This window comes from Mercenaria mercenaria, chromosome 3 (genome assembly GCF_021730395.1).
Source record: "Mercenaria mercenaria strain notata chromosome 3, MADL_Memer_1, whole genome shotgun sequence".
NCBI classification, from domain to species: Eukaryota; Metazoa; Mollusca; class Bivalvia; order Venerida; family Veneridae; genus Mercenaria; species Mercenaria mercenaria.
The window spans coordinates 67,918,937-67,927,063 of record NC_069363.1 but is presented as its reverse complement, the minus strand read 5'-3'; positions in this window follow the sequence as shown (position 1 = coordinate 67,927,063).

Sequence of the window (8,127 nt, the reverse complement as noted above, 5' to 3'; positions counted from 1 at the left end):
GACGTTTGCGCAGGGTATGGCTAAACACCGAACATGAGTCATATCCGCGGACATGACTAGTAAATACCGAACATGAGCGATAATTATTTTATTAAAGCATTCTAACATGGCTCGATTTGATTTCTAGTTAAACAAAGAAGAAAATCAAGCTCTGTATATTCTGCGATAAACAACCGTTGACGCCTACCCTGGACCAGTTTAGGCAAGGGGTAACCAAACTGGGCCAGGACTTCTGAGTGACCAGGCTGTTTTTAATCTTTTTACTGTACATTTCGCCTTTTTATTAGCACTATCAGCTTTGTCTCAAATTCTCACAAATACTTTATGTATTACTTTATTTCTCCTGTACATTCCTGCTTTTAAACTCTTATGCACTGACGCGCACCTGCATAAAATACTCGCAAGGGTGTCATGCAGTATTTATAGATAGATAGATAGACGCGCGGACCGGTAAGAGAGCATTATGACGTCCATTATGACGTCAAATTGCCGCATGACGTTCGATACATTATTCCTCACGTAAATGAAGTCCAGTATAATATTTATTAAAATATATCAATGAGCATGTCAGAATGAAAATAATCAAGGCCTTCTTGTGATTTATCGTCTAATTTATCGTTCAGATGCTTCAGTATTTAACCACTCGGGCTAACGCCCTCGTGGTTCAATTCCTACACATCTGAACTCTGAACCGTGGTAAATCAGATGATAAACAACTCGAAGGCCTTGATTATTTGTTAAATATATTATGTTTTTGTGATTTAAATTGATTATTTATGCTAAAAAACTAGTGCATACCAAAAATATTTAAAATTCAAGCATAATATTAATACTTTTGAAATAGAAGACTGGCGATCTGATTCATGTACGTGAACAGACTGGTAAATACTAAACATGAGTGATTATTACTCTAATAAAGCAATATATTGTGTATTTTTGGTTTTAAATGATTATAAATATTAAAATACATGTTTATAGCAAAAATGTACTATATTCAAGCACATTAAAGATTGTTACTTGTATAGAATACAATACAGGCAATATGTTTTATGCCAACGAACATGACTGGTAATATAAATATATTAATGTACTTGGATGTATTTTGATATTGATAATCAATTTAAACCACAAAATTTATAATAATACTTTAATAAAAAAGTGCGAAAGTAAGTTTATTTACGCGAAAATAGGAAATAAGCCATATCGATGGTTCAATGCCAAAATGTCAAGTATAGGTCCACAATGAAATAAAAACAGGAACTGGCTTACATAAAACATGAAAATTGAGTTTTTATTTCTATCCGCCATTATTACATATTTAGGACTATTGGACCAAATGGTCATATATGGACATACTTATATTTATACGAAAATAAGTGATTTTCCTCAATAATAATGTAATGTTCCTTATTGTAAACCTGGTTATTTTATGGTAGAACTTTGTTTTTAACATGTTTAATGGTAGATCAAACATAATATTCTTTTAAATACATGCAATGCAGCGCACCGTTCTATATCCGTCCCTGTAAATATCGTGTTGTCATTGTTATTGATCTGTGACGTCATACATACATGTATTTGTCTGCCTAACTGTTGTATATGCCTAACTGTGTTATTATTATCAAGGTTATAACACACTAAATAGTTGTTGTTCTTTATTCTATATAAAATTGACCTATTTCCAATGACCGCAGCACACATCAGGACCCATTTTAAATTTCTGTAACTTACATTTTCTTGAAGAATATTGTCAGTGCTAACTAAAAATCAAAAGAAAAGTGGGGGTCATGTTTGATGCAAGAAAAATAATTTCAGTCAAACACACAAACTGCACAATCAGCTAAAAATGAGACCCCAAATTATATGGTGGTGTATGATCTAAGTTTCCATGAAAATTTTTGTCATGTTTTTATTTCATTATGAAAATGCTACCTACATGTCAAGCATAGATCTGTCATGTGTTTTTAGCAAACAAATTGCAAAAAAATAAGGAACATAGATCTACAGAGCAAAAAAACTGAGGACTATTAGTAATCCACCATTTTTTTCGCGCCAATTTTTCTATTTCGTGTCTGTATGCCTCAAGGGTGGAGCGCTGTATGAAAGAAAGGAATTGTGAGTGAGAGTCCACTAAATTGCACGTGCCTGATCCCACATAACCTTACTAACCCCGCGAAATATCTAATTCCCGCCATACTAACATCTCTTGGGCATTCTTCTCCAGCTGTTCTAAGTGAACGGACTGATTTTATAATCAGGCCAGAGTAAAACAAAAGCTTTATTTTTACAACTTATTATATTTACATAAAGTGTATACTTGGATACAGGATTCTGGTAATTATTATTTTCTCATATCAGTTGTAGTAATTTTCTATTCCTGTTATGATAATCGATTGAATGGATTTTGTATTTTTTATGAGTATTGTGTGCATATTTTTATTAGTTTTATTATTGTTACAGGCTCTTACAGTGATTCTTTATTGTAAACCACCTTAATAAAGTACAATATTGAAAACCCTGAGGATGTATTTCGTTATACATGACCCCTGCTACATTATTATTGGTAAAAAATCAATTATTTTTCGTATATAAGTAAGTGCACTTATGACTTTTAGAGTTACAGAAAATATGTTTTTTGTAAAGGCAAAACAACAGATATATAGCTTATTTTCGCATTTATAAAGCTATTTTCGTTACAGATTTTGGCGCATGCATATAAACTATATTTGTACTTTATTGCTTAGTTATTAGTGCAAAATCATTTATTTTTTTGGTTTATACGTGCGAACAGATCGGATCTGTATATTAATATGAGATAGAACTGAATATAAAATAAGGACAAACTGACTAAAGTTCGCGATCTTCCTAAAAGTTAGATCTGATGACATATCTTTCTGTGGTAATCGAATTGCTATTTTTATTTCCACCAATCTATTTTTATTTGAACCAATCAGACGACTCGTTTCAACAAGATTTTGGCTAATATAAATTTTCTTTAGAATAAAAAATTCATTATATTATGAACATAAGAACATGAGATTTTGTTTCTAAACTATCTTTTAAAAAAATGTGAAATAAAAAAAAATCATGCCCGAGTCGGGAATCGAACCCGGACCGCCGCGGCAATAAATATTTTCTTGCCTTCTTGACCAATACACCACAGAGGAACACGTACTTATCGATGGTTAAATATAAAGCTTTATAATTGAGGCAGTTTAACCCTTACAAACGCTTTTCAATTTTAAAGGGAAAAAATAAGAAAAACAACATATTCTCATGTGTTTCTATAAGCACATATCGAAAACTGGAATCCCAGATATAGATTTTTTAAGAAAGGTTCTGATTAGTCAACGTGAGTCTCAATAGCCTGCCTTCAGATCCAATGCGTAGCATTAATTGGAGATGATTTTAATCAGATTGATATGGTATGATGGCATAAAACTGCCACCACTTAGCTATTCGTTTTCATGAAAACTTTCGGAAAATGAAAGTAGTTTTCACGTTAATAATGGAGGATTTCATGAAAACAGAAACATATAATGAAGACTAGTTATATATCTTAGCACGAAATTATGCTAGTTAGTGCTCTGAACTGACACCACTTAAAGAAAGTGTTCATGAAAATTTTCACGAAAATGAATCACTTTTCATGAAAGCAAAATTATATTTGGCATAAAATTGCCACTTCTTAACAAAAGTTTTCATGAAAATTTTCGCGAAACCATATAAACATTTTTATGAAAACTTTTCGTGATACCAGTTATTTAAAAATAGATATCTCTCATTCGGCGAACATTGCTTTTTACCTTACACACACGTGTTTTACAGTTCTACTACTCGAGTGTAAGACTGTTACTGAAATAAAGACATGTATTACAGCTGTGAAATGGCCATAAAGGACCTGACTGTGTAAAAGACATGTAACTAAAAAAACGGTCGCAATTTTATAGCTGTAAAATCGAAGAATACGCAGTTACCACCTCTATAAGAACAAGAGCCACGTTGGACATGGCCAATCCCCCGCCGAAGGGAAGTTTTCATCTAAAATGTTGTGAAATAAATAAATTTTTGGAACTGAAATATACACATATCAGTTAGAGGAGCTGGTTTATTCATGGCCATAAACTTAATGTCCTTTATCATTGTGTGAAATATTAATTTAATAAAGGGAGATAATTGAAAAAATAGGCACAGTAGAGTTATGGTTCTTGTACTCTGCACTTCCACTTATTGTATTCTATCTATCTATCTTCGTATACTGCTTAACACCCCTTTCGGGTATTATTAGCAGGTGCGCAGTCAGTGCACGAGAAAGAATTTTACAAAAGTATTGACAGTGAGATGATGTCAAAGTGAAAAAGTGAGGCTGAAAAAAGTTAAAAGTGTTAGATATACAGACAAGAGTAGTAAAATCAGGTTTAAACGCACTTTGCTACAACTAATTGCATGTATGTTGGCATACTGCCTGCTTGAAAGATTCAAACGTAGGCAGGAGAATAACTTCAGATGGGAAGTTGTTCCATAAGACCAGAGTACTTGGGATAAACGAAAATTTGTAGTAATTGGAAACTGTATGGATTTGTCTATAGCCCGCGGGTTGGGGGAGGTGGGCGGACGAGTTGGTCTCCTTGGTCTCTCAAAATATACTGGGACAGGAATAGCTACTAGCGAATGGACAATTTTGTAAAACATTATTAAATTTGCATCAGTTCGTCTGTTCTCCGAGAGATTTTTGCATACCTGAGACACTGTCATATGTGGAATAGTTGTTGTATATCCATCTGATTGCTCTTCTTTGTACCATTTCTATCCATTCTATGTATAGAACGTGACGTCACTTATTCCGTCAATGCGACCGCATGAAAGCGCTACCGTTGTGTACACAATGATTTCTATCTTATTGATATTAAGTTTAGTGTAGGGTGATCAGACTGTGGATGAGTATTCTACCGTGGCCTGACAAGAGTTTTATATGCTATTGATCAGGTCGGTATGACGTCACTTCCGGAGCAATCGATTATGCAAATTACATTGAAGGTGAAAGCAGGACCCGGCAATTCGTAGCGAATTAACTAGCGGTGTGGGTTGTGAGGTTTATTTTTTTTTTTTTCAAATAAAACAAATCAAGATTCATTTTTTATATTATCTGCAGTCCGTAGGCTATAGTAGAATCTATATATTTTTCAAAAATAGGGTTTTTGTAATAATTGATTATGTAGCATTTCAAAACGGTCTGGAAGAAGTGACACGTTGTGTATTGTCAACTCTTCGGCGCTACTGATCAGTAATGTTTAAAACAAGTTTCCAAGTTTATTCAACATTTTCTACATACTAAACCATAGGAATAATACATAATTATTTTTATAGAAGTTATTTCATTTAGTCACGCAACACGACGACTACAGATCTAGCTCTAGATCTCATCAAATATCTGACAACATAACATTTTTTTAACATCTATAAGTTTTTAACTTCTTGGCCTATTAAAATCGTAGCAGCTGTTTATCTTTCAGAGAATTTTTTAAGTGTCTTGAAAACCCAGATAAAAAATTGCTGATTTTTTTAATAATAAGCTGATTTTCTAAATGTTTTAATGCTCTGAAAAAAATATATGGAGTTGCCATTTTCTGAAATATACCTTGTGCGATATGTTTTTATAGTTCTATGTAAAATGATACAATGTCAAAGTACATTAAGTACGAAAGTCATATGAATAAAGTTGAAAACTAATACATTATTCTATGCATTCTTATTGCAATTAATTTTTAAAAAAGAAATGTCCTTTGAGTCAGAAATTAGTTTGGTGAAATTATTTTACAATATCAAATGAATTATATATTCAGGCACATGTAATAAGGTTATTTACGTAGTATTAATCCCTTTGTCAACTGACACGCAAATAACAAAAGTGTGCATCTTCCAAATATCATAGACCCTGAAGGCATACATCAAAGGGATAAGACAGGAAATTACCATAAGGCCCTGAAGGGGTACATCAAAGGAAGAAAACAAACAAGACATTAATCTCTTAATTAGTGATAGTCATAAGGAACTGGTCAAAACTGATTTTCATTAATATACCACATACTGACTGGTTTCCATAGTGATTCAAGTGACTTATGATTTAGACAACTGGAATGAATGCTTTAATTTTGTAATATGCGGAAGCAGTCTATTGTAACAGTCTAACACTTTACAAAAAAATATGGATATCGAGATTCAGAAATATAATATATGACTAAAATGATTCTAGACATAGCATGCAAATTATCGTTCACAGTTTTAAGTAATTGATAATTTACAAAACAGTGATCAGTATTTTCGTAAATAGATGTAGTAGTTTAAGCCATTAATTTATTAATACGTCGTGGCCCTTCGTAAAATGAAGCTAGCATGCAGTTAATATATATTATTATATTTCCACGTGTAACACGGTAGATGTCATATTACATTTAAAACAATAGTAACATACAATAAAATCGCTTCATGTTATAAATACAGATAAAGATCTACTATTGTGATCACGATACACTTCGAGGGAGAAAAAATCTCTTCTCAAATGTTCACGCATAATGTACTGACTAATTAAGCTTTAAATTATGGCACCTCTCATTAAATCTTACACGAATCAGAATTTAGGTAAGAGGTGTTAATTTAATTAAATTGGGTGTGATTGAATCACTTTTGACACCACAGTATAAACTATCCTGGCTTTTAGAACTATTTTAAATGGCAGGCTACAAAATAGAACGAGAACAGTGAAAACACATATGAATGGAGAAACCCAAATAGAGGAGCTATTTTATTTGCTTTTAAAAGAACTCTGATTTATTGAATTATAATTTTCTTCCAGTCCGTCACAAATATGAGACCTTGCCGCATACACAGATCAAAGAGCTATAAAACTAAATTTATAAAATATTTTATACTTCCTTGCACAGATCTACTTATACCGACAGTCAATGTTAGATATCACGTCTGAAACCTAAAAAAAAAAAGGTTTCTTTCTCGGAAGTGATTACTGGAACATCATGCAACATTAAAAATTCACTGACTCATTAATATTGCCCAAAATGTTACTTTAAGTGAAGAAAAACAACCAACACTAGTGAAACATGAAACGTTTTCCAGTTACAATTTAGCGTTCGCTGTCACCTCCACTTGTTTCTTCGTAACGCGATATGCTGAAGTGCCCGGATATCTGACCTGATCAATTTCTTCTTGTTTTTAGTTTGGATGTTACGTTTTATGAAACCAAGTGTTCTGCTTGCTGTTGTGCAGATTTTGTTAATATGAGTGTTAATTTTGCAAGTCTATATTGTTAGGTCTACACCAAGGTATTTAGCATTTGTTACGGTTTCATGGATTTGGCCATGCAATATATAATTATGTTGTATTGTATGTTTGTTTCGTGAGATGTTAAGAACCTGGCATTTACTTGGGTTGAAGTGCATTTCCCATTTACTTTCCCATTCCTGTAGGGTGTCAAGATCTTGCTGTAACTTATTGCAATCAGTTGTATTATTGATAGTAAGATAGACAGCTGTGTCATCAGCAAAAAGTCGAACCTGTGATTTTACATGATCAGGTAAGTCGTTAATATTTGATATGCTACACTCCCTAAACCTTCGTCGACTGGATTTAAGGCATATAGATTCTAGGTTATCACTCTTCTATGAGATTCATCATGATCTGGTTGCTATCCCAATCGTAGATTACCTTACCCCAATGACCCGATGTGTCCGCTATGGCCATTCCCTAAGTTATAGGTTAATTACTGCAACCACTGACTATTAAAAGTTTTCTTATTTTCCGAGAACAGTGTACCATTGGAACCAACTTCCCCCCAGTGTCGCCCACCTTCCTACCCTAGAGCAGTTCAGTGCTGCAGTTTGCAGCCTTGAACACGCCTCGCCCTAGTTATCCTGCAAACTCAAGTTTTAACCTTTTTATATCACCAAAGTTATTTTTTTAGTTTCTTCCACTCTAAATTTTTATCACTTTATTCTTTCTCTTTATGATTTTGACGCGCAAAACATCTACGTTCCCGCAAGGGGTTTGATGTCTACGGAAGATAGAAGGAAAATAGAATATATTGAAGAAAGAAGAGAGGCCCCAGGACAGACC